Source organism: Cygnus olor, chromosome 18 (genome assembly GCF_009769625.2).
Source record: "Cygnus olor isolate bCygOlo1 chromosome 18, bCygOlo1.pri.v2, whole genome shotgun sequence".
In the NCBI taxonomy this organism is placed as follows: domain Eukaryota; kingdom Metazoa; phylum Chordata; class Aves; order Anseriformes; family Anatidae; genus Cygnus; species Cygnus olor.
Window position 1 is genome coordinate 10,082,141 of NC_049186.1, and position 27,816 is coordinate 10,109,956.

The 27,816-nt window shown below is 46.4% G+C and overlaps 1 long non-coding RNA gene across 2 annotated transcripts in view; it reads right to left on the reverse strand.

Annotated features, from left to right (window-relative positions):
• Nucleotides 1-27,816, reverse strand: part of LOC121057183 — an 89,877-nt gene that overhangs the window by 30,981 nt on the left and 31,080 nt on the right. For both annotated transcript variants that reach the window (XR_005813690.1, XR_005813689.1), the window contains exon 2: nt 8,725-8,854. This is a non-coding gene — a long non-coding RNA (uncharacterized LOC121057183). The remainder of the gene's footprint in view (nt 1-8,724; nt 8,855-27,816) is intronic.

Sequence of the window (27,816 nt, forward strand, 5' to 3'; positions counted from 1 at the left end):
ATCTGATAAGCAACTTGGCAGAAGTGAGACCATGAGAACCACGCTCTGCTCAAGGTTTTAATAAAAAGACTAACGGAGAATGGAGGTGATGCTGAGCCAACAGACTAGATCAGGCTCCAGTCAACAAGGGAGAGGAAACCTGTCAGCTTCAGGAAAAAAAAAAAAAAAAAAAAGAAAGAGAGACTCTGGAGCTGGCCCATGCCTCCAGCACAAAGCGTCATACCGCTGTCTATTATTGTCATTAACTGTGCAACTCTTTGGAGGAAGAGGTTCCTTCCCATCACGTGCTCAAACACCAACCATTACGGACCCGGATTTCTGTGCGGATTGGTGACCTGCAGCCAAAGACACCCCCATCACGCCACCCTTATTCTTTGTCCACAGCGGAGATGGTCCGGCTTGTTTTCAATTGTTTCAGCGCATTACAAAAAAAAAAACAAACCAAAATAGACAAAAACTAATTCTGAAAGTTCCCATTTTCCATCTGCACCGTACTCAGTGCAGACTGTTTGTGTGAAACTTCAAGTTCTGAAGCATGAGAAAAGCAAATATCCCCCAAACCGGATTCCATAGCAAGCCAGGCTGTATGACCGGCACGGACAAATTCATTTCTCCATGAACTGTGTTAAAGCACATTCACATCCCCAGGGCATGCAAATGTGAGGTTACCACGCTGCAGCAGACACAAGCCCCGATACAATCCTGAGCTCTCAAAAATCTCGCAACAGCCATAGCACAGTCTGCCCAGGTCAACAGATCTTTCCATCTTTCCACAGGCACAGGAACTCCTCCTGGATGTCCAACAGGACCACAGCCTTAGATCTCCCATTCAATCAGAGATGCATTTTTTTTCTTTGTACAGATCCTTTCTGATTACTTTTATTGCACAGTTTAAAAACATAATATAGCATGTGATAAATAATTGCGTTTGCTCTGCATACAGGAATGGCTGTAACTTGCAGTTCATACTTAGTAATGAATGTCAGATTATGTGTTAATAAAAAGTTAAATCACCGTAGCATGGTGTCAGGATACATACTTTTGTAACCTAATGCTGTTAAGTTTTCATGTCATGTGTGCTGCAATATACAGTAGCAATGAACAGACATTCCTATTCCCTTCGGATCGTACAGATGTTTTGTGCTCCCAGAGAATATTTTGAGAGACATACGCTGTTAGTGTGTATCTATTATAACATTATTAGCCACACGCCTAATTAATCCTTAGGAATTCCAGGCATTTCTCATTTAGTTCTTAGCAAAGGAAAGGGGGGGGGGGGGGAAAAAAGGTGCCTTAACAACTATTTGCGTCGTAGAGTTCATAAATGAGCCCATCACCCTATACCAGAACTGCTATAATTTTATCGGAATGAAAACCATTCTCTTTGATCTCCTCCAGTTCTTAAATCCAGCAGTTGTGTATTCAAACATCAATGGAAATGTGGTTTCAAGCTTCCTCTTTCATTATCTTTCTCAAAGATAAAAAAGAGCAAAAGAAAAAAAAGTTCTGAGCTTTAGAGATGAGGCAATATTTTTACAGTAATTTCTTTATCTGATTTCATCCTGTTTACAGAAGCTGCCGTTTGGAACATTTCCCCCCCCTACACCACCATTTTTGAGATGGCTTTTCTTTAAATAAATGTATATTAAAAAATAGCGCAGACAACAGAGTCAGCTTCCTGCTTGCTCTTTATTGTGAGGGAGATAAGGCTGCTAAAGGCTGTGCTGTCTGACTCTGGTTCGGTGCGTGACCTACATGGATCAAGATGGAGATTTAATGATTAAGCTTAACTCCTTTATCTTCATTCAGCAAGGGGGGAGGAAAGAGTACCCAAACAAACTACTTATGTTGCAGCATGATAGAATTACATTTCAACACAATAATTAACTATCTGACACATTCCTGCGAGGCTGCAGATGTCACTAATGGCTCCGAAATGCCCCCTCTGTGTTGTCATAACCCAGAGCTCTTCGCAGCAGCCAAAACAAGCACGTACTCTGAAGAGCATCAAGGCTGGCAAAATGCATTTCATCCCTTCTCAGCTGATTCACACAGCCCACAGGTGCGTTTCACGGTTCATATACCACTGATGGACAAATTTAGGAGCAAATTCAATTAAAACAAAACAGGTCCTTGATCTACCGAACCCACAAAAGCATTTTAATCTCTTCCGTCTAAGGCCCTTGTCTCCAATCTTCCTGCTAGCTTCTCCGCAGCTCTTGAAACGTATCTTGATCTCTCACACCCAGATAACATGGCCCGTTTCGCTGACTGTTACGCAGCCAGCATCTCTGAACAAACCAGGAGAAGTTAGAGCCCTCTGGGTGGTTCCCAGGCTACTCCTCCCACTCCTCCTGCGCCCTATCAAACCCCTTGCAAGTTGATCCTAAAAAGCTTGCTCCAGTAAAACCTTCAGAAAAAATCGGCTCCAGTAAAACCTTCAGAAGGCCAGGCACTTCAGTTCTGAATGATAGTAAAAATGGCATGTACTTATGCACGCAACCTGCATGCAAAAAGACTGGCAACACGTCCCAAAGACAAGCAAACCCAAAGTCCAGCCTAAGGTTTGTAAGCCCACAAAGCAAACTACAGACACCAACAGTGGTTTATAGCTTTGCACGAAAGCCACATGACACGCAGCAAGTTTAATGAAGTTTGCTCTTAGCATTAGTTCGAACCTCCAGGGCTGCTGTCACCCACGTGGATCAAAACAGCAGGATTTATTTGCATCCACTCCCACTTGAAACAAAATGCAGCAGCCCCAGCTCCTGCAGCACCCAGAGAAGCAGCAAGTTCCCTGGTGCCTCCAATACCAAGCAGACAAGGACTACATCAAGAACAGAACCCACGGTTCGCTTTTAACCCCCCAAAGTCCATTAAAAGGAAGAACAAATTCAGGACCTTACCTTCCAAAACCGCCACGTTGCTGCAAGACCAGCTACTTCAGGTGCCAGAGGAGTCTCCCTGCCAGGCATCCCAAGGGAGCCCCAGCAGCACTCCCTGCCTGCCCAGCTGGGAGCATTTACTTTAATTAACAAACCCACATACAGCTGAGAGAAGCATTTCTGCCCCCCCCGCCTCCCAAGGCGTTAGCATAAAAATCTGGCTGCCCGTGGCTGGAAGGGGTTGATCAGTGCTAAGAGGTGCAGAGAAAACTGGTTTTGCCTTGCCACCTCCTGGTGCAGGACGGAGGTAGGACAAGCAGTTGGCCATGTTACACGGTGCCTCTTCTGGTTGCTGATAAGGAGCTCGGGTGAAGCCTGAAGTCAATTATGTTACTTCCCAGAGCCCTTTTTCCTCACCTTAATAGCCTTCCTGTGCCCTCCCTCCCTTTGACCACATAACAGTCTCACGTCCCAAAAGCTTGGCTGTGGAACCACGTGCCAGCTTCATGCTCCAGGCCATTTCTGGCTAAAAGTGCTGGAGGGAAGCAGCCTGCAAACACGATGCTCCACCTCATCAGGAGACAGGAATTTTGGCCTGGAGTGCCACAAATGCTGCTGCAGCCAGAAACGGAGCTGCTTCCAGGAGATGCTCTTCAGTACCTGGGGAGATGCTGCAGCAGTGGCTTGTGGTCAGCTCTCCAGTTACGTTTCTTCAGCCTCTGCATTGCCTGGTAGTGGATCGTTGTCTTCCTCCTTAGCACTGCCAAGCTTGTAGCTTTAGATTCCGAAGGGCAACCATCACAGCTTGATGGTTTGGTGCTAAGGAATCAATGAGCTGGTGATGGGAAACTTCCGGATTTGGTAAAAACAAACCAGAGGGGACAAAACTCACTGGTCAGGCCTCTTTCCCCTGCGTCTTTCTAAAGGGTGAGGAAGAAGAGCACGTTAAGGGGGATTTCCTGGATGGAGAGATGTAATAAGCTAAAGCTGTCTTGGGCTGAGGGATGGGAGGTTAAGAGGATGCCCAAGTCAAACTTCAGGGACTAGTTTCAGAGTCACACATAGAGTAGTTAACATAAACGCTGGGGACTTTCGGTCTCAAAGCTGATTCAGTTTCTCAACTTTGTTATCCAGCCTCTTAAAAATGTAAGCACGAGGGATTGGACAGGAGAGAGCCAGAAGGCAGATTTTTCCAGCCTTGCAGAAAGAAAATCAGAAGTGCTTCCACGCTGCCGCATGCAGCGTGTTGCTTGTCACACTGATAGATTGGGGATGTTGCGTGAAATAAAATAGAAAACAATTAAGCTGCACGTGACTCGGGGAGGGGGTAGGTTTACTTTGCAGGATTTGCATCAACATTTCTTTTGGCTTCGATCCAGGCAGCTCAGCACCGCTTCGAGTCACTTAAACAAAACCAACTCTGAAAGCAAAACTCCGACGGAGCTTCTGAGTCTCACCCAGCTTCACACTCACACCAGGGGAAGGGGAAATCACACGCGAGGTGGCCACAAATCTTCTCTGAAGGACTGTGCTCCTTGCACACACGTAAAAAAAAATTCATAGCCACCTTCGTGAGGGCTGTAAGCTTTGCAGTGAAGATGCAGCACAGCCCTGTGCAGTCTGATGCCCAGCTTTCTGGACAGAGCTTTGAGGGAGCAGCAAAGCTCAGCTCCACCTTCAAATACTTGCAAAGTTTAAAAGAGGTAGACTGGGGGCTTTGTTCAGCACCTCTGAAGAATGTCGTAGGGGGGATCTAACGCTGGGTCCAGATGTGGCTCTCTTTGCTTGACATCATTTGTGGATGAGCTAGGGCTTGACTTCAAGCTTGCTAGCGACAGAAGTTTTGGTGCATGAATAATAAGCAACCTGGTGCATATTAAAACACAGCTATTGAGTTGTTCCAGCAGAAAGTTTTGATTTGTCTTTTTTATGGCAAGGTTTGCAAGTGCAGAACAAACTTTTTGTTCTATAAAGTTCGGAGTGAACTGCTGGCTCGCACCAATAGCAATATTTGGGGCCTTTTGATTATTTTATTTAGAGCTTTTTTTGTAATTAACCTCAGCCCTAAAAGTCTTTCTGTTTTGATGAGGTTATTTTCATATGGTGCAATTTGAAAGGGGGCTGTGACAGCTACGCATATGTATTATAATCATATTTGAGCCATTTTTCTTCTTCATCTGTTTAATGTCATCTGCGCTGCCAAAGTAGCCAAGCTCCTTTAGGGCAAAACAGCGTAATGGGAACTGACTTTCCTGATGTACTGTCTCTGTATGCAGCTCTGCAAGTAAGGCATTGCTGGATCGGCCTGAGCTCTTCTGGTCCTATTGCTCAATTACTGCTGCTTTTACAACTGAACGTTAACCTCATGCTAACCACTGAGTGTTGTCAGTTGCTGCACATGTGCAATGGTTTCTGTCGCTGTTTAGACTGAACTAAATCAGAATTTGGTTCAGAATCAAAATCTAGACCTGGATTTACGCAACACCTCAGAAGGGCAATGAAGCCATGAGCGGGAAGGTTTAATCCATTAAGGGATGGGGTGAGGATGAGCCGGCTCCTTCCTCGCAGCCGAGGGGTGGGTGGCTGTTTGGAGGGGGGGCTCACGTCGTGTGCTCTGCTCCAGACTTTTTTGCTTGTCCATTAATAAACAAAGGTGAAAATCTTTGCCACTAAGAGGGCACCGGCAGTGTGCTGTCACACTTCAAAATCACACCACAAAAATTCATTTCTTTGGTCCTTCTTATTTTCCTTCACGTTCCCCAAGTACATACAGACATTTAACAACCTAGAACTGTAATTGAAGCAATTACGTGAACACAAAGGCATACACAGGTTCTAGCACCCTCCCTATGAGGCTTTTAGTGTATTTGCTTAATGCTTTTAATTACAGTTGTTAATGTGACAAATTGATAAGATGCTTGATGGCTTCTGTTCAGCTTGGGATGTTCTGGTAGTTGGCAAATGTTCCAAAGACTCCTGGAAGAAGCCACCTGCACAGGAAGCAGCGTTACTTGGTCAAAACCATATCCCAGGGCATCATATCAAATTAAAATGATTTTTTTCTTCTCTTTTCAACAGGGAGCTTTTCCTCCTTCACCTCCCAGTGTGAATGTGGATGTATGAGCAATGAATGGCAATGGGAAAGGAAATGCAGAGAAACCACACAACGATTTACTGGGGCTTTAGCAAAATATTATCATTCTTAATGTTTGTCGGCATGTGGCAATTTTCTTTGAACCAGGGATAGTTTAAATTCCTTCTTGCTTTGAAGACTTAATTTTCTCCCATAAAGATTATGGAGACTGTCTTGGATAATTTTAGGACTTAGGCACACTATTTGCTGAGCTCAGGCATGTTTTGGACCATGTATATTTTATTTGCCACCTGCCAGCTCGTGTTCACATTTTCCCAAAGTCTAGAGGTCACAGACAAATCTTGAGCAAAGCCATTTGCTACGGCCCAGATCCCGCATTGCATGTGCATGGCCTGAGAGCCCTGCTTGCATACAGGCACCACTCAAAACTTATTAAATGATGTTTCCAGGCAGAGCTAGATCCCCAGCCTTGCAAACAGTGGCTCCGGTAAGTAACTTTGCAGACGGCCACATGACAACCGCAGGCATGACGTGGTGTCTGTCTCGTTGTTTGCTGGTGGCACTCGGGGGCCACAGCCTGGGAGGAGAACATCGGGCTGGAGGGCAAAGGAGATGTCTGGGCACTACACAGGGCTCGTCTGGGTCCTCTACAGAGTGAAGCTCATCCCCTGGCCATGACGCAAAATCCTCCAAGCTCAGTGAGCCAGGGTTGGTAGGCAACTGTGGGCCAACAGAAATGTCTCAGTCGCTCTGAATACAGCCAGGCCAGGAGTTCGCCCACTCTCTGATTTGGCCAACGCAGAATGGACAAGAAACATTTGGAAGTGACATGAGAAATCACCACGCTCCAGCCCTGGGAACTTTTTTTAAGGAGAAGGTGGGGATGAGGCCTGAAGACAGCACATCAGCATCAAACACCCAGCTCTTTGGTTAACAGGGGAATGCTCTGAAAAGGACTGATAGATGAAACCCAAGGCAGACAAATTCAAAATAAAGCCTGTAGACACAGCAGTCATTGTAGAGTATTTTTGAATGACTCTTGTGCCCATGCTTGTGTCTGCAGATGAAGTAGAGATTGTTGGCTTTGCTTGCACACATTCCCTTGCCCTGAGTTAACTTCCTGGGGCAGATGAGTGCCCAGAAATAAACTGTCATAACCTCTGAGCAAAACTGCCAAGGGGCGGTGAAGTCTCCAGCTCCAGTGTCTTCAAACCAAGGCTGGTTTCCTTCTTTGAAGATATACTTTTGCCTAGCACAAGTTGCACCTTAGTCAGACACCAGTTACCAGACTTGATAGGGATGAAACTTAATGGCCCATGAAATAAAGGTCAGCAGAAAAAGATTATTGAATGGTTTCCTCTGGCTTCACGTATACGAATCTGTGAAAGGTTGGCAATTCGTACCAACCGTCATGGTGTTTTTCATGGAATCCTTTGATAATGGGATTAGGAAGTACCAATATTAGTTCAAATTAGCTGCTAAAAAGTGTCTGACATTTGGTCATTACTAGCTTTCAGTCACTATTGATCCGTGTCTGCACTGGAGCCAGTAATCCAGCGCGGGGAGGGATCTGGGGCAGCTGTAGGTACGGCGAAGATCGATGGCAAGGCGGGCCGAAGGATGCTGCCTGGACGGCAGCCTCCCTCTCGCTGAGGGTTTTTAATGAGAAGCAAGCCCTGCTTTTTGTTTTCTAACAGATTATTCTGCCAAACGGTTTGGCAGCATTCTCGTTCCTCAAAACAGAGGAATCACCATTTTGCTTTTCCTGAAGCATTTATTATCGGAAGAGACCGCCCTGCACGGAACTGCGTTCCTGAAACATGAATATTTCATGGGACCGGTTTTGGGGTGATTACTTATGGTTGAGTTTTCATGGCCAATAACTAGATTTTTGTGACTATCAGCACTTCTTTGGTAATTTAAAATTTACTTGAAAGGGAAAAGAAGCAAAGCGAGGCTGAATGGGTACAACCAAGGTCTCGTGCTCCTACAAATACCATGACAAAAGTATATTTGTTCATAAGAATACTTTGAAATATTTAAGAGAGGAACAGCAGGAAACATATGCACATGTATATGTATAAAACCAGCGTTTCGTGAAGTGTGTGGGAAGGAGACTATTTGGGAGTCAGCACATTTCTTACCAACTATATTAAGTGCACCCAAGGGTGAATTTTTTATTTATTTGGATTTTTCTTTAGAACTACCCCCTGTGGTGCTTTGGATATCTGGACATGTAAAATAACAACAAGCTTTACAAACATGCAAGCCACAAAGTGCAGCAGCTTTCAGAAGGCACTGAGCTGCCCATTCCCTTCCTCCAGCAGGGCATTGCCGCCCCATCGCTTCCCACCGGTCCCAAAGAGAACGGAGCTCTCCCCAAAGCACCCAGACCCACCTGGACCTGATGGGTGGGCACACGGGGGCTTCTCCTGTCATCCCAGCTACCCACCATACATCTCCTGCTGCCCCCTGCAAGAGATATTCATGCCTGAATTTTCAAGGCTAGAGTTCATGTCCAATGTGGAGTGCCTCCTTTGTACGAAACCCAGTTTGAAACATTCCTGGGCTTGAATAGTGCAGAAAGATTTGACCAAACATTTGAATTATATTTCATTTCTCAGATGTATCTGTCTTGCTAGAAACATAACAATTTTCATGAAGCTTCTACTTGGAGAAAATTCTCATCTGTCTCTTTGCTCCCCAGACAGAATAACTGTGAAATCAGGAATGAAGAAGACTAACCTGGCATCCCAAACAAGTGCTCTGGCCTTGCTGGAAGGTGGCGGCTTCTCCAAATCTCGACTGTTAGGATTACTCCACTTCCAGCAAGCATCAAACAGCCATTTTTCCAGGAACTTTAAGCAGATCTGGCCTGAAGGGGAATCAAGAAATAAACCATAAACAAAGGGGAAAAGATTTGCAGGTTTTGTTCTGCAGAAGGATAATTTTATAAAATTTTAAAAAATAAAATTATAACTTTCTATTTTTTTTCTCTTTTTTTTTTTTTTTTTTTTATAAGATAATTTTTTCCCTTGGAGACACTGCCTGGATTTTCAGGGGTCCTGAACACCAACTTACCTTAGGTCCTTACCAAAGGTCCTTACCTTTGGCCAAGTCAGGAGCACTGCCTACCTCCAGCCAGGCTCTGGCTAAATGCAAAGAAAAGGCACCCAAAGCCAGCAATAACTCCTGAACCCACACATTCTGATGTTGCCCTTCTCAAATCCCAGCCCACCTGAGCCACCCTCACCCCAACCAAACCAAGGTTTCAGCAGAGCTGTCCCAGCGGATGGGGCAGACAAGCGTCACGGCTGGGGTGGCACCAAAGCAGCTGTCTGGCTCTTTCTGCCTTGCCTCTGAAACAAGAAGAGCTCCAGATCCCCCTTTTTTTTTTCTTTTTTTTTTTTTTTTATTTTCCTGCCTCTTGCTTCCAGTGCATTTTGCCTTCCTGATAACTAGTCAAGCGCCTGGCCCGCTCTTGGCCAGGTTTTTCTCCTCTCCTCATGTTATGCAAACCATCCCTGTCTGGGATGGGAGCCCCTGCTTGGGCATTATGGTCACTGAAAACTTGGAGAAATGACCCCGAGATCTTCCTGACCCTGGCTGCGTTTGCTCATTTCCTCCCCATCTCTCTTTCTATTGCTTTTCAAATTAAGGTGCACAGGAAACCAGAGCAGTTTCTGATCTCTCCTCCACCTAAAAAATTAGAACATCAAAACCAGTTTTACCAGCAATAAACGAAGCTACTTTGAAAAGTGAGGCAAAGGGATCTATCTGGAGTCAGTAAGACATTGTTAGGATCTCTTTGATCGGGAGCCTTAAATGAAAATTATCAAATGGCGCTTTAAAACATACACCCTTTTGTTTGATTAGCCTGCTGCAGATAACCTTTATTAAACCTGATCTAAAATTACAGCCATGCACTGGTGGTTCTTTGATGCCTTGGCTGTTTCATTTCCTGTTTATACTATGATACACGTTGCACTAGGAGATAAAGCACTTCTGAAGGATATTAAGACATGAAAGTCCCTTGGCTATTTGCTGGCACTGTTTTGATGTTTTCTTGCTCTCTAGAAATTAGCATATCCTTTTCAAAGACTGCCTCTGATGAGAGTAATCCTTTGCCATGATGTATTTGCTAAAAGTCATAAATGATAGTATATTGTGTAAAGAAATGACACATAAAAGGGACGATGCTAGATTATTGATAATGAGGCAACTTGTGCAACTCTGCTTTTGGCTTTTATAAAACACATTTTTGACACCATAAATACATTGAGCTTGTATTAATGAGGATTTAATACTTCTGAGATTTTAGAAACTTGCTTAGAACAACTTTTCAAAAGAAGGGTTTTTGGGGAAGTTTAATGTTTTCACTAATTTTGATAAGATAGTCTGTTAAGCACGTTTTGCTGCCTTCATAATGAGAACTGACGGAAAGGTTTTTAGCTTGGCATTGCCAGAATTAAATGGTGCTGGAATATTTATTTTATTATTTTTAATAGTGTCTATTGCCATAGAAACGAGGTGGCTTAATTATAGAAATTTGCAACAAAATGTTACCTTTCAAAAAAAGGAACTTTGACACACATAAAAGCAAAACATAAGGATCTGATATCTGAAGTAAGTAAGTATCGCTCCATTGAAGCTTTGAAGTGACATTGATTTACATCACCAAAAGATCTATCCCTTGTTGTCACTAACAAATGACCTGAGCATTTTCACAGAAGAGAAAGCCATGCCTGGATGATGACCTAGAAAATACGGACCAGGGCGTCGGGATCGTGGTGGGGTGAGGAGGAGCAGCGAGGGCTTTGAGATCTTATCCAGCCTCTTTTCAAAGAGACTTCCCCAGGACTCTTCAAAGAGCGCTGGATGACACAGCGTCAGGTTAGACTGTAACATCCCTGTAACTGCGTGAAAGTCAGCACAACACCTGCTGTGTTTCATTTGCACAAGCACCCTTTGGTGCTCTCACTAGCCCGAGGCGCAGCAGCACCCAAAGGTTCGGTCTCCAACAGTTGTGCATGGGTCCGGCACGGTGGCACCGAGTGCAGCGTGGTGAGGGTTTACACCCTGCTGTACACCACGTGCTTTCTGCAGACAGAGGCAGAGAGCTGAAGTTTGTGTTTTCCAAACTGGGTCACCTAAGCTGCATACCTGGGGATGCGTGAAGCACACCTGAGGATGAGGATTTTGTTAGCAAAATTAGTAGACAGAATTTGCGGAGCCTTTGAATACCCAAACTCATCCTTTAAAAAATCCACTCCCTTATCTGTATGCCTTGATGTGGAACTGAGGCCTCACCTTAGATATCTTGGGTTGATAATCCTGCCCTCGGGAGCTAAAGATCTCATCTGATATCCACTGAAGTCAATGGGACAATTGGCTGTGGGTGGCTGCTCCGGTGAGCCCCAAAGGGAATAAAGTCACAGCCAGCCTGGCGATGCTGTACGAGGGTACGAGGGGTACGAGCGCCGCTGTCACCGCCCTCTTTCCCACTGCTTCCTTTTCAGCAGACACTGGCACAGGCCATTTGGGGCTGCAACCACGCTAATCAGCATCAGGCATTATTCTTCGCTGTGCATCTCAGTGTGTTGGGGTAGGAACTGGATTTGTATTAGTTCAGGTACATTGCAGAGGGAGATGAGAGAAAGGGAGGAAGGAGCAATCGGGAAGGCAGAGACAAATTATAACTCCAGTGATGAAAGCCACTTTGACTGCAGCGAGGCCAAGAACTTGCCAAGATGATTGCCAGTTAAGCATGCATTAAGCAAACATCCCTCCTTCCTTCCTGCCAGGCCTCCGCCGGCGTTGCCTTCTCCTACAAGTTACCGGATTGGAAGCACAGAGAGCGACAAAATTATTACTTTTTTAACGACTGCAGAAAAAATCACAGACAGTTGACAATTCAAGAGAAAAAGGCTTTTAAAAAATTGATAGTGTTTTTTTTTTTTTTCCCTGTATCCTTATCAGGAAGTCTTTCAACTCCTCTCTCGGAAAGCAAAGACATGAAGAAGGTGCTGGGGAAGGGATTTCTGCGCGGGCACCTGCTGTTATTACTGCAAGCAGTGCCAGGAAGCAAAGCCATTTAGGATTAGTCCCTGAGAAATGGCGATTATCGGGACTTCTTTCTGCAGGACCTCTGCTCATTGGCCTACATGCCACCCGCTAACTGGATTAGCATGACTCCAGCCAGCTGCTTGGAGAATGTGTCCCATTCCAGTGCTTTGCCATATGTCATACAGTATTCACGGCAATGAGCATGACTCATAAGATCAGCTTACGCTTATATAAGGTTTTCTGCAAATTTGGGGTGATTTAGCTAAAAGTAATACAGGCGAGGCTCACGCTGAGCTCATATTCCAACCAAAAGAAAAAGGGGCAAAGAAAAGCAGCGAGCGGAAAGCATGCGATGCCCTCAAAGCCAGAGGACTTGGTTTCTCTTGGAGGCCCTCAACAGACTCCTGCGGTTCTCCTCTGATCTTCCGAGCCATCCGCAGAGGTCCATCGGGCAGAGGAGCCAGGCGTTGCTCTGGCATCCGTCCCTGCCCAGCTTGGCCGGCCCAAAAGGCGGCTGTGAGAGAGGCCGGACGCTCCCTGCAGTGACGGCCTCCTTCCAAGGGCCTCTTGTCCCGCCAGCACGCGGACGACGGCCAAAATCTGCAGCCTGCCAGGGTGTCACAAGACCGGTGAGTCACTGGAGGATCACAAAGTGGTGCTCTCATAAAGGAGCTTAACAGCAGGAGGTGTCAAGGTGAAAGCACCTGTAAATGAGATGGTTTACAACTTTACAGCCTTGCAATAGCAATGCTGGGCCACCGAGGCTTGCAGGTCCCTGCGCTCGGTTCCTCTGTGCTCGGTGCTGTTCTCTGCAGCGGTGCCGGTGTGTCATTGCCCCAAAGATGGGGTGTTTGTGGGACTGTGCTGCCAGGACTCCACAACCAGGCAGATACCACGCTCCCTCCTCTCCCTGACTCACACGATGTAACCCAGCCTGCTGCAAAGCAACATGGCCCAGGATCCAGCCAGCACAGCGGTGGCTGCCCAAGATCCGTCGTCCAAATGGAGATAAGCTTCGTGCTGGGCCACCGCTTGTGGCTCCGAGAGGAGGCTGCTCAGCCCTGATGGCCAGGGTGGGAGGGTGCCTCACGGCACCCCAGCACGTCCTGCTGAGAAACTCCCCCTTTCTTCTGCCAGCAAACCCTTTGTCTTTCCCATCCTAGTGCTTTGCAACTTCAGAGGGACTCCCCTTCTCTTTCTCAACATAACCTAACTCACCCTCAGCTTTACCTCTGCCCTGCCACCCATGCAGGAGGACCATAAACAGGAAGAAACCCTCACCAACAAATGCTGGCCCTAAGCTTGCCCATTAAGACACCTGGCGAGGACATGTGCTCGCCTGCAGCCCCTCCTGCCCACTCTGCAGCCGAGGCTATCCCTCACCACCTCTAGCTATCCCGATGGCAAGGACCTGTCACCGTCCAGGTTTGGTCCAAAAGATGCAGCCCCCAAGGATTCCTCCCTGCGATCACATCCACACCCTTCCTCTTTGCAGGCATCATTGCTGTTTAATAATGATCTCAGAGGTGCTAAGCTGATAATCATCTACCTCAGCTACTCTGCACACGTTGTCAGACACACTGGTAATGAAAACATAAAGTGTAAAGATATCCCCTTCCCAAGGTAATGGAAAACCTGAGCAGAGATTGACGTTAGAAACGAGATAGGCGGACTGGGAAGCCAAATGAAAAGGAGGAACATCTGGTTCCGTTTTTCTTTGTGAAATTATCTCACACTGACCAAGCAGTACCTTCTCTGAAGTATATAAACGTTGAAGACGCACACACATGGTTGTTATCAAATGGTATTGTGCAAAATTAAATTGGCTACTTTATGGTGAAATGGAGAAGGAAAGCAGGCATTTCAAACACATGCGTGTCTCTCAGCAAGGTCTGGAAGCGATCACGATGCAAGGGTGGCTACTTTAAAATATCTACAAATAGTTAGGGCCATTCTGAGAGATGAATAAGCTGGGGCTGAATTTAATAAAGTTATCAAGGCCATAATAATACAGGGGCCAGTGCCTGAAACTAATAAGCGCTTTGGTGAGCATGAGATAGTTCATATGTGCAAAGCATTCCTCCCGCGCTGACTTGCGAAGGTAACGCACCGTGCCAAATTCCTCTAACTTCACCAAGATGTGCTGAACGTCTGCCCCATGGTGAGGCTCAGCCAGCCCGATTTGGGACACACAGCACCCCTTTTCTGTCCCAAACCTGGTCACAGCTTGCAATGTCCCTTGCTAAATGTGGCTGGTGAGGTCCCACACAACACGCACGTGTTTGTCCTTAGCACTTGCTCTCCATGCCAGCTGGTAGCACGTTTGTGGTTTAAGACGAGAATTGAAAAAAAATCTTCCCCAGAAACAATCTGTTACATCAAATTTCTATCTCCTGGTTTCCATCAGAAGCTTCCGAGCAGGTTCCTGGGGCTTCATCCTCACTGCCTGGCCCCAGCTGCGGGACCTGGCTGCTCCCCGGCACCGGGCAGTGGAGCGGGGCTGGCAAGGATGCTCTCGCCTTTGGGCTCTCCAGATCTGAAATTTTCCATTTGTGGAAAATTCCACATCTCCGATTTTATTTAATTCGGAGGAATATATTAGATATGAGAAATTTTCTCTGGACTGGAAATTCCCGTTACCACACATGTCGAGAGGAAAGCGTTCAGTTTTTCCAGCAGACTGGTAGCCGAGCAGGAAGGAGGGCTTGGTTTTCCTGAGTTCCACTTCAGAGCTCTGCTCGTCGAGCTACACAGCCTCTGCAAGGCTTTTGTTTGGATAACCTGCCTTTCCCACAGAGCTGCAAACCTGGGCAAAGGGTGAAGTAACAGCCCTCCTTATTCCTAGCAGGTTTTGGTGGTTTTTTGTTTGTTGTTTGTTTTGTTGGTGGTGGGTTGTTTCTTTTTTTCCCTTTCCTTTTTTTTTTTTTCTTTTTAATTTCGGATTCAGAAGCAGAGAACCAAGAGCAGTGCTGGGGCTGGCTTCAGGGAATGCAATTCTCATTCCTTTGAAAAATTCTCGTTCTGCCAGTTTGGAGCTGTGTTCAGCATTTCACTTCCCACTTGGTATTGTGGGGCTGAACTTTCTCAGGACATTGACTGTGCATGAAGCAGAAGAAAAGAAGGGCAGATTTCATCTAGCTTGGATTTGCCCAGGGAGTGATTTTCTTCCAGAGATCCTAATCTGAAACCGCTTCTTCCCGCTCTCCCCCGGTTTGCCTTCTCCAGTGTGTGCATTGGAGTGAAGCTGTGGGTACCAATGGGACTAGGAGGTACCTGGCAGAGAGAGGGATCGGCATTTTGGCTCACAATATTCAGAATCCAGTTTAATACAGCCATAGCAATATCTCAGCACTGTGCTTGGCATTGGTTTCTACCCTGAAAACGGTAGCATTTGTTAAAAAAAAAAAAACAAACAAACAGGTAGGCAGAATTTTACCCAGAAATTTACCAATTTCGCCAAGGTAGATAAGTCTAGCTGAACTCCTGGGCACCTGCTGAAGTTGGTTCTGTTGAAATTAACCTTAAAATGTTCCACTACAGCTCTGTGAGAACGTATGAGAGGCGGCTGCAGACATGTCCTTTGGAGGGAATGCTTGCTGAGAAGACTTTCAAACTGCCTTGGGAAACATAACTCCGAGCCCCAAGTTTCAATGGAAATGCAGTAAAGGAAACCTCAAAAAGCAAACTACAAGCTCCTCTCCCAGATTTCCTTTTCCTTTCATGGTGCAAATTAAAGAATACAAACTTAGTGGAATTGTAGGCATCTAAGAATAGCTTTGATTTTCCTAAACATTTACAATTCTGTTTTATGTACATCGTCAGAAAAAGAGCAAGGAAATACAAAATGTAAATCTTTAAATGAACCTGAATACCAAGGAGACTTTACATATCTGCTTGTAACAAATGGGATGTTGCAGCTAAATCTCAAACAGGGTAATCAGAGAGCTTCAATAGCCGTGGATGCATGGAGTGTAATCAGACACAGGATGTCTTCTGTAGGGCCCTTCTTTCCCTCCCTTCCAGGTTAGGAAAACTATTGTGACTTGCTATAGATTCTGACGCCTGCCAGTCGGTTTGGTTTCACGCCTCCCGGAGCCACAATCCGATCTCCATTTCAGAGAGCAGCCGCAACGTGCTAAGCTAGATGCCAAAATCCTCCCTGTCCTTGTGGCAAATGGGTCGAGCAGTCACCCTCCCTGCCCTCGGATACGCAGCGGACGGTGTCCCAAATAACCGGCTGTCATGCAAGGTCTAACGAATCCAGAACCCGGGGATGTGAAACCATCTCCAGACGGGAAGATTTGCAAGGATTCTGGAGAGCCTGTTGGGCATCTTTGATAAAATGCCACTCTTACAACAGGGATATTGTTCTCTCTCGTACAGCAATGCTGAGTGAAAAGTTGAGTTTGGGAGGAGATATTAGCCCTTTCCTCAGCAGGACAGCCCTGATAGAGCAGAAGGCATTAAGAAAGCAATTTAAAAAACATAATGCTCAGGAAGCACCTAATTTTACTACCAGCTGGGTGTTAAATTAATTGTATGGAAGCCGAATGTGGCAAAAGATAGAAACTTCAGGCTTTAAAGTGTATGTGCTTTTCTAAGAACAATTCTGCTTCTTGGTCAAAAGCGATGAGGATGTCATGGAAAGAGTCCGGTGATCGGCCGAGTGGCATCGTGATGGATTAGCACAACCCATGCTTGCCTGGAAATGCTCAACTGCTAGAGGTCAGCAGCAGGTTATAACTCTCTCCAGCACTGAGTTACAAGCATGTGTTACCAGCGCCCCATAAGGAGAGGATGCTTTGCAGAGCGGGGCAGAAGGCTGCCCACAGCGGGCAGGATGATGATTCACTTGTCTCAGCGGACTGAGGAAACACACTGAGTGAAATCTCGGATACCGCAGCGGCTGATAAGTGCTACCACTCCCACTTTCCCACTAGGTAAACTGAGGTCAGAGATGCTTTTTGACTTGCCCAAGGTCATGCATTAAATTAGTGGTAGAGCCAGAAACAAGACCTAAAAGACCCTGCTTCCTTTCATTGCCACAGTGTTTCCAATTGCAGATGCAGAAACGTTGCAGGCCTGTTGTTCAAAAAGAACCCATTACCCATCTGCAGGACTTGTATCAGCCTCCAGAGATCTCAAATAGCCCCGTGGTGGAAAGGCATCCAAGAACAGCTGCCTGCTAACTGGTTTTTAGGCTGTGATTTCTTCAGTAGCATCATTCCTGGTTCCCACTGAACACTCTTAATTTAGATTGATGGAACTGTTCTGCAAAGCAAGAAACTTTCACTTGCTGATATGCAACTTCTATGCTTGTTCAAAACAGCCAGAAAAGTTATTTAAACTAAATTTACAGCTCAAAGCTAACAGCTTTTAAAGCCCCTCCTTGCCTACTTCTTCCATCTTTTTCCTTTTATTTTATTTTTTTCTGGTCAGGACCTCGTTTTGGAAATACCCCAGGCCGTAATAGTTTTGCTTGTACTGTATTACTTGGCTTTGTTCATCTACTGATGAAGTGCCAGCCCTGAAGCGCTGCCAGATGAAAGTAGGCACCTTATAGAGCTGAAGGAAACTTTCGTGAGATTATTTATTAGCAGAGTCACCGTGCAAGTGTTCTGAACGAACAGCAGGTCTCTGCCCACGTCAGCTCGCAGCGGGACAGAGCATGCAGGGCCCGACGCGCGAGGAGGAGGCCGCGGCCTGGGCCGGGCCTGCTCTGGCCACACGTTGAGCAAGTCATGGGCTCCAAAATTGCAGGGCAACCCCAGCACTTCCAACCCCGTGGCTTGTGTATGGGGTGGTTCGGGTCCTCAAGCTTGCAGTGTGAGGCAGCAATGCAGCCCGGGAGCGGGGGAAATCCTGCCACCGTCTCCTCTGCTCCTCATCCCACGCCAGCCAATACTCACCTCCCGGCTAGCCGAAGTCCAGGCCTGGCTTAGTCCCATTCTCAGGCCCAGATTCCCTACAAAGATCTGAGTTTTGATGAGTCTTGATGAATGTTTTAACTAAGTTGGCCCGAGCCCCAAGTTCATAACATAACACGAATGCAGGCACCTTCATGTGGTCTGAGGTTTGGTAAAGAAAGGTTCACTTGGCCCTCCAGCTGGCTGGGGTTTGGCCGTGTCTCCTGGGTCATGCAGCCGGCCAGGGGAGGTGTGGGCTGCCCAAGCCCTGCGTCGCTGTCATGGCTGCGGGGAGATCGGCATTTGTCATCGCAGATGGGACAGAGCAAGAAAATAGTGGGCTACTGATATAATTAACTCTTAGAGGGCTGCAGGACCATCTTCTACATACCCTTCCAGAAACGCAGGCCTGGGGTCGCTTTGTACAAACAGAGCACACCTCTAGAACAACAGAAAGTGAAAATTAAGCTCATCTCGCATGCTCCTCTGAGCTTCAAATGATTGTAATAGTTTAACTGGCATCTTGGTAAGACTACGGCCTACTTAAACATTACTTCAGAAATCTAACTGCCAGTGTTTTCTCTTTATCTTCCCTTGCACAGGTCCCAGTGGTTTAAATGCAATACCTTAGAAAGGAGGAACTGTTTTCCTGGATAAGGGTGATGGAGAGCAAATGGAAGGGGGCTCCTGTCAAGGGAAGTCCTTCGGGTGCCTGTGCATGTCACCATCGTGGCACGCCAGCTTGCTGACCAGTAATTAGCTTGGCTGAAGCCTGGCTCAGCAGATCTAAGTACAAAGGCACGCGTTTTTGAGGGACTCCTTTTTGCAGAAAATCTAAATGCCTTTCTAGGAGCGATTGCTAAGTCCCTCCTGTGATCTCACACAGTAGAGCTAAAAAGTAGATTAGGAAATGTAATAAGCTAAAGGAAAAAAACACAGCGCTTTCCTCATTTATTTTATATATTAAGGGGAACACTGACCTTTGAGATCTCTTTTTTCCCTAGTATTCACGGTGATGAATAGAATGTATTCTGACTTTAAATGAAACAGAGTGCTTTGAAAAGACAGAAAATTAGCAACATATGGGCCAAAAGACCCAAAGAGATGAGAAAGAAGGAGGGGGAAGAAAACGACTGAAAGAAAGTTTCAGATGTCGCTGTGATCTTGCAGCAGAATATTTTAATGTTACCGCTATTAGAGGAGGTCAGGGCCCCTTTGGACATCCCCCTTGCATCACGCATGATGAGGCCTTTCGGCACACAATGCAGAGCAGAAATTGCCCTTCCTGCACTGCAAATGCTCTTTGCCCTGCTGGACCAGCACTGCCACAGAGGACAGTAGGATTTTACAGCCAACGTCCTCTTTGTCCTTCCCAATTCCTCACTGCTCATCTCACCAGAGATGCTCTCACTGTAGGATACGATCTTTCCCTGCCAGGCTCTGTGGCAGCCTTGGAGTCCTCAGATTCCAGCCCCTGGTGCTTGCCCCAGGCTTAGGTTAGGTTTGCCCCTTGTTCCCCATGCTCAAGAAGCATGTTCTTATTTGTATGAAATGAAGTTAGTGACAGCAAAAAAATCAGATTATCACTTGTATTCCTATCATAATTGTTCCTTATCTGGCTTGTTTGGGGGGAATTTTCTGGGTTTTCTCTAAATCACACCTGAAAAGTGCCATTTCTAAAGGAGGAGGTCACACAGTCAGTAAGGTGCAGGTGGTTAAAAGCCATTAACGCCACAGCTGAACATTAATCACCCGAGCCTTTTGGATGGTGGGGAATCTTCATCAGCTCAGGAATCAGCTAGAGCAGCAAACTACCAAACTGCTCACAGCTAACTTTGACATTTAAGACATATTAAGGCAATAAGACATTTAAGTGTCTTATTAATTGATTCAATACTCTTGATTAACTTCCAAAATACTCCCATTTTAATCAAGGTCTGATGCACGCCCGCCAGAGAAAAGAAACTTGGCATTAAGTCTCTCAGCTTCACCTGTAACTCTCCTGCAGCACATGTATTTAGAGAGGCCACCTGCTGATATGAGGTACCTCTGATGAGCTATTAATTAGAGCAGACGAGGCTGACCTGGCTATGGCTGGCTGGTCCACAGTGACATGGGCAAGTGCCACATTTCTACATGATGCAGACAGCTCTGAGAGACAACGTGTTGTTTTTTTTTTTCCCAAACAAAACCAAATCTGGGTGAAATTAACATTCTATCCTGCTAGTATATTTAGTCCAGATCCGAGTCTGCTTATTTTTTTCCATTCTGTCTCTGTCATTTTAGTTCATTCGTCTCTCAGCTGAAAAAAAAATGAAAAAAAAAAAAACAGTCCTCTGCTGTTGCAAGAACTTCAAAATTATTTTGTGCTCCCTACAGTACCGGTAAGTCTATGTATCCCCAGCACACCTTGTGATATAAGTTGCACACCTACACTTAGATATTTCCACAGACCTGCTATCACTTTGCTTGACATAAACACACGCACAAACACCTATTTTGGAAAGAAAGAGTTAGAAACTAGAACTAGAAAAAAAAGTTAGAAAATACTTTGGGGCTTTGCTTCTCCTACTGGCCATCGATAGGGTTTGCTTTTGCACAGGATGCACAAAAAATTTCCAGAAAAGCTTTTTGCAAATACTGCTGCCCCCTTCCAGAGCGGCACATGCTTGAGTGCTAAAAGCAACGAAGTATATAGGAAGCTTGGGACCGAAATGCTCTATCTTACAACTCCTACAGTAATAGCATAAAACCCTTTTAGCATTAGCTGTGGCCCAGTTTGTGGAAGGGTGGGAGAAAAATTAAGCTCCTATGGGCTTTGGCTTTTCTGCTGGGTCTGCCCGCACAGGTTGTTAATGGCTGGTGGGTGCTGGAGATCCTTCGGGCCGCTCCACGTCTCGGGCACTTTCCAAAGAGGAAGCCAAAGCCTGAGGATGGGGCTTGAAATGACGGCTGCCAGGGCCAGCGAAAGTTGTTCTGTCCAAACTCTTCCTGACTGTGATGGGCCGCATCACGATTGAACACCGACAAAAAATTAAACTCGTTCCTCAGTGTTTTACCAGGTCAAAACTACAGCCAGCTCTGCCAGCCTTTGGCACGTGGAAAGAAAACCCATCCCAATTTCTTATAAAGACTCTCCCAGATGTCCATGCTTGGGATAAAAAGAGTGAACAAAACAGCACCCAGAGGCTGAATTTTGCCCTCAGACCAGTGACACCAAGGACAAAGATGCACCAAGGGCAAAGAAGCAGGGAGGACACCAGTAGCCCGAGGGAATCCAGCCATGAAGCTGACCACAGCCTGAGCCCCTTGCTGCCCTCTGCACCTCTCTGAGCAGCAGAAGCTGCTCTGATCTCTGATTCTAATCCTGCCAAGCTGCTGTTAGACAACTCATAAATGCAAGACATCAACGAGCTGGTCCCTGACCCTTCTCACAGCCCAGCTCCCACAGCCTTGTGCATCAGGTCCGCAGGTAAAGTCCATGATTTTCCTCTCAGGCACAGATGCATCACCAGAGCGCATTATTTTCACCCTACCTGTTCTCCACCGGTTTCTCCTCCACCTGTTAGGTCTTGCCTTGAAGGCCAGCAGGGCTTAGGTAGAGCCAGTGCCCAAGCCCAATGGTGCCCTCGTCTGGCTGAGGCTCCCAAGCGATAATTATCCACTACAAATATTCATCCTCATCTTTGCCTCCACACCAGGCAATAGGAGGGACAACAGAGACAAAAAAGCGCAGGTTTTGGATCAGGTCAGAAGACGGGCTGGCCCCGTGGGAGCCTTTTCCCACCGCTTTTCCTGGCTGCTTTCCCGTTTGCTACCAACTCGCCCCTGTGCTCCACGCCGTGCAGCACACGGAGCGTGCAGCCCGGGATCCAAGCCCCCAGAGGATGGTTTTGGGGTCAGATAAACTCTTCCCTTGGGTTCCCCAGCAGGGAGCTCCCAGGGACACCGAGAGGAGCCCCAGCGCCGAGAGCAGGCTGCGGGCAGCGCCAGCATCTGCTGGCCGGGGCTCGCCGGTGACATCACCAGCAAGTTTTTCCAAAATTCGCTATTGTGGCTCCTTCCACGGATTTTGCTTGAAGAGATAAGACTGCGTTTTGGCCTGTGGCCAGCCTGACTGTTGACAGAGCCTTATAGTTCAGCTCCGAGCTGCAGGACTCTTCCTTCAGAATAAAGGGTCCTTTTCAGTTTACAGACACAAATACACGAATAAAGGCATATTTCATGCGTGATGTCTAAGTATATCAATCAGATAACTGGAACTGGTGTGCGTGTGGAGAAATTTCTGACGTAATATAACTTGTACTGAGAAGAAAGGAGCTTTCATTAGTCCGATGCCTGGAATGTCACTTGTACACTAACAAGTGATTCAGTAAGAACTTGGAAAAACAAATGAAGCCATCGTTTTTTTCAAATGTCCAGGAGCCTCCCAAATTACAAGAGCAAGTGAGCACGCAGGAATCACAAACAGGAGACTCGCAGATCCCTGAAATGTCTAACGAAGTAACTGGACAACGCAGAGCAAGTATACATAAATTAAGCTGATGTGCCCAATAGAGGAAATAAAACCAGTTTGCAATATTGACTCGTTTGGGGGAAGGAGGAAGTCACTGCAGTTCTGCACAAACAGCAGGTCCTGAGGACTGGAGCTTGCGCCAATGCTCATGCAAATGGTCTTTTGTAGTGGGAGTACAGAAGTCACTTGCAGACTCCTGCCAAGATTAAGAACCTCCAACATTCAGATCCTGTGTCCTGTTGAGACTTCCAGCCTGCCTGTAACGTGAAGGCTGACTCTTCCTTCGTGTCCTTGCATCCCCGAGAGCACGCAGTAATTGAAAGGCGTTGTGGTGCGCTCGCACAAACACCAGCGGTGGGTTCACGTTGCAAAATTCACTTCTGGATGTAGGTTGAAATGCCCTGAAGTCTGGTAAGTTTGGATTTACTAAAAAGCACTACATTAAAATTAAATGAAAGATTTTATTTGAACCAAAGAAAGGAAATTAAACTTAGGCGGAAATTCCATCATCAAAAATTCCTGCACCATGTCTCAGTGTTTTGGCACCTCCAGAAGGGTAAATACAATTCTGTGCTCTTTGGACATCTCCACCATATCTTAAGTGCCTTTCGTGTAGGCACAAGATGATAGGTTAATAGTATTATTTCAACTTCAACTGAGAAACGTTTTCTTGTCTTTGGAAATGAAAGGCAGACTCTTAAGATTACTTTCATGTCAATTTTGTTATTTATCACAGGTATTTATAAGGTGCCTATCACATGGGTATCCATGCGCCAGGTTTTTTACTCTTGGTAAGTTCTTTGATTTTTATTTTTTTTTAAAGGTAATTTCATAGCAAGAAAATGAAGTTTTCATTTTAAAGAGTATTAAAAGAATTGTTATAAAAAAGGAGGAAACATCTCTCCAGGGATAATATGAAAACGGTGTCTGCTTTACAGCTGTTAGGGCCCATTCCAGCGGTTCCCTAAATGGGTCTTGAACCACTGATGGTCCATGGCATATTTGCTGGAGTTCCACCAACATCTTGGCTCTCTTCCTTGTTTTCAGCTCCTAAACTGTATAAAGAGACAGCTTAAAAATACACACTCTTCTCTCCTACCGCAGCTTTTCCCCTCCAGCAGCCAGTCCTCGATGGAGGGATGTCTGGTGCTCCTGGTGGCAGAAAGGCAGCAGATAAGTAAGGAAGGGGCCTATAAGAAAATCAGAAATTCTAAGAAACTTAGAAGTAAGGAAATACCTGGGAGTGATGGAAGATGCCCCCCAGGACAGGCTGCTGCGTGTACAGAAGGGTGGATAACACACATCGTCCTGCTGCTGTCCTGTGGTTGGAGCCCAGCCCCAGTACCATCAGCTCGCACCAGTGACCGCAACAGCCTGGGACCGGAGCAAAGGGGATGCACCAGGCACACCCGACAAGTGCTCGGTTCGGTGTCGCACTGAAATGGGGCTTTTTCACACAAACTGCAGAAGAAATTTGTGCTTTCCTTCCTTGTTTTGCAGAATAATTTCAGAAAACCTGGCTCCAGCTGCCAGAACCGTTCTAGCACTGGACAGGGCGTGCAATGGGATATCCAGTGGCAGCAGGGGATGGAGGGAAGCCCCGAGATACAAGAGGGCAGTAAGTATAGGGTTAATTCCCCAGACCCCAGCGCAAGGCATGACAGTGCTGCTAATGACTGTGCCACAATAGCAAGCCCTAATGGGGCTGGGAGGCAAATAAAACTGATTTTAGCGACTGCATCTCAAAAGTTGAGAATGTTTCCATGACTTTTGTGCCAGCGAGAGGGGAGCTGAGGACGGTGCTGCTTGCATCCCTATTGCAGTCTTTTCACAAGGGACCCTGCTCCATCCAGGGCCTGATCCTGTAGGCACAGGGTCGGTGGTAGCTGAGGGCAGCTTTGGTGCCATCCAGCCTCACCTCTCGCTGGCAACCTCCCTCCAGTATTTATAAACATCTCAACATGTGCAGCCCCAAAATCAGGCTCCCTAACAGAGCCCTGAGCACAACCTCCGATGGCTGCCGTCACTTGGGTCCCCTCCGTCTGGGGTGGGAGCTCCGAGCCTCCAGCTGCCGGCAGGGCTTTGCACGCCCGCAGGTGCGTGTGAGCACGCAGAGGCAACGCGGGGCTGGTGCCCCGTGCGCAGCCGCCGTCCCGCTCGTGCCATGTCTGCAGAACAGAACAGCCCCATCAAAAAGGGCTCTGCCCACTTCAAAGGGAGACGTTAGCAATTATGCCGAGCTAATTGTACCCTGATAAGAACACCAGCTTCATTATTCCATCCTGGTTCACATTTTCATATCTAAGTTCTGTTTATTTAAAATAAACACCCTCAAATTATAATTTTTTTAAAAGTACAAGATACCCACAATTTCATTTCCAGGGATACATGTTCATTAGAGATAAGGTGATTAAAAAAAATCATTTTATACTGCTAATTGTAAGCAGAAAACAATAAGCTCCCCATGAAAAATGCACAAATAATGCGCCAGGCAGGCCTGTAACACTGGAAGTTCAATAATTGCTTTTTTGATAAAATGTTTTCAACTTCTTAATAATATTTTTATAGCTAGAATCTAGCTTTCAGACAATGGGCTGGGAACTCGCATTCCCTGCATGTTTTAGACAAATAACGCACGCTCCATCGAAAGCAATGGAAGAATCATTCCTGCCTTGTGGGTATTATATTTTTAATCTACCAATAAGTTTGGGCCTTCTTTCATTTTTTTTTTAGTTTTACATAAAGTAATTCCAAACTATAAGCCACGACTGACCTAACTACTTATTAAAAATGCTAATATGCTTTTGTGCTTTGATGTCTGGTGAACAATAAAAGGGAGAGAGTTACTCTGGGACACTGTAATCCTTTATTTGTCACTAAGTTATGACACCCAGCAGAGCTGTGTGACAGTCCAAATCAATCATCCCCCGTGCACTGCAGGCCTTCGCTGCCTCCTGCAGAGTCTATGCAGTTTAATTAGCTTTTTTTCACACTAGCATAATGTACATCTGCAGCTTCAGCAAGAAAAAGAAATGGAGGATAGTTCACTGGGATACGGTGCCTTAAAAAAAAAAAGTTCATATAAAAAAAAGTCTGAAAGAAGAAACATCACAATCCTTTGTAGTTTACTTCAGAGGAGTTTGCGGTAGAAATCTACAGGACTGGGTACTCTATATTGTTAAATGTAGATTTTTTTTTTTAACCTAATAAAGGCTTTTTCAGCTAAAATCTCAGATGGCATTTAAGCCTTGTTCTTTTCTAATGGTCTCTATCTTTTATACCTTCTTCTTGCGACTGATCATGCCGTAGCTCATTATCTGCTCCTCTTCCCCTCCCCACGGTGGGCTGCTACAATGGAGGTTTCGAGCCCGTGTTTGCTGGTTAGAAATCGCTGCCCCCGATCCGTGGTGGCCGTGGCAGTGCCCTGGGCACCGCCAGGCTGAAGGTGCCTGTGCAGAGCAGCCGCGGGGACAAACCTCCTGTAATTAGCCCGTGAGCGTGGCTGGCGGGGGAGGACACTGTGGGTCGGCGTGGGACCAAGCAAGGTCGTGGGACAGGAGGTCTCTGGATAAATGGGATTGTGTCGCCCCAGGGAAATATTTCTAGCCTCGTTATGCAAGTGCTTCGGTCCGATGTGTTCAAGCAAATAAAAGCGACTCAGGTGTGGCCTCGTTTCAAAAGGGGCAGTATCCTTCTCCAGCCATTCCAGCTGATGTGATGGAGCACGTTAACTCGATGGTGCAAGCTAATGCTGCTTGACTTTTATTTGTCTTTCTACCCTTTGTGTCCCACTACAAAGTTTGAAGGCATGCGTGATCATTCCTTACGCTATTCCTCCGAGCGTGACCACAAAGGAGTCACCTGCAGAACACAGCGGCTCCTTTATTCAAATGATGGATTGCATTACTAGAGGCGTGTCACTCTTAATAACCTTCCAACAGAGAAATGCATCGGAGGAGGTGATGGGTTGGGTTCAAACGGGAACATTCAGCACGAGCAACCACTTTCTGCTCCCCAGTTTCGAGGAGACAGGCTGTGCTGGAAGTGCCTTACAAAGGCTCTGGCTGCGGACAGCCAAGGTCCAGTGGGTCACAGCAGCAAAGACCCTTACAAAGGACGGCGAACGGTCAGACATGCATCAGCCCCTTGATTTTTAGGCACAACTCCGCCCTCCAATAACACAGCAATTCTCTTCAGATCTCTTGGACTGCTTACATGCAGCTCCTTCCCCTTCACTCTCAAGAAGCAGCCGTGATGCACCAGCTCTGGGCACTATGAAAGTGTAAGAGCAGTAACCAGACCTACTGGCAAATCTCCGACCCTTTTAGAGCTGTACCTTAAATTTCCTTTTAAAGCACCTCTCTAATCCTTCAGTGCAAAAATACTTTATCCTCTTGTGGGAATTATGTATTTCCCAGTTCAAAGGAGTATAAAATATAAATGTACTTCTGTACAATTCAGCATTAATAAGAGTAAATAGTGTACAGTGCCTTTTCATCTTTAGATTTCAAGTTGCTTAAGCATTTAGAGACTACAGTTGGCATTTCTTGCTGTGCTTCTTCCTGTCCTAATGCTATTATTGAAAATGCTCTTATCCTGGGCCTTGCCTGGGCTAATTCCTTTGAAAAGTCTTATTCCACACTTACGCCAGTAATTCTTTGCTGTTTTTCCCTTTTAGAACAGGTAAATCATTAAGACTGAAATCCGCAGTTTTCACATACTTCCAGTTTCGTGTTTAATGGAGATCTCCAGTTGTGGACTTGGTGGATGCAAGCAGCGGGATTCTTGTTCGGACAGGAAACATTTTGAAATGACCAAAATAACCCAGCTGGGCAAGCACAGGACCGAGTTTCCCACTGTGCAGACCGAAGAGCAGCCATGCCCCGCAGGAGGGACCCCCAGAGGGACCCTTCTTGCACGGGAACCCACTCCCAGGCATTTTAACACAAGCATCCATCTCCCTCCCAAAGCACCCCAAGACTAGGCACGGCAGACCTTCAGGGACCTGCAGGAAGAAGAACACAGGAGCAAGATGACTTCTCAGCTCTGTGCTTGGAGCACAGCCCACGCTGCTCTCACGAGGAGCACACCAGGCACGCACTCCTGCCCTTCTGCATGTACCAAAGGACTTCCACCGACACTTCATTAGCCAACGCCTTTCTCGTGTGCCCAAGCCACAGCACTCCCAGTTCCTCTTCCCAGGGAGAGCCCGAGGGATTTGCTTTTCATTTCCACCCCCTTGCTTTCTGGCCAGAGAGCAGCCCTCACCCCCAAACAGGTTCCCAGACAGGTATCGCAGGGCGCCGAGCAGTGCCACTTGATTAGAGGAAGGGATGAAAGGTGAGATGA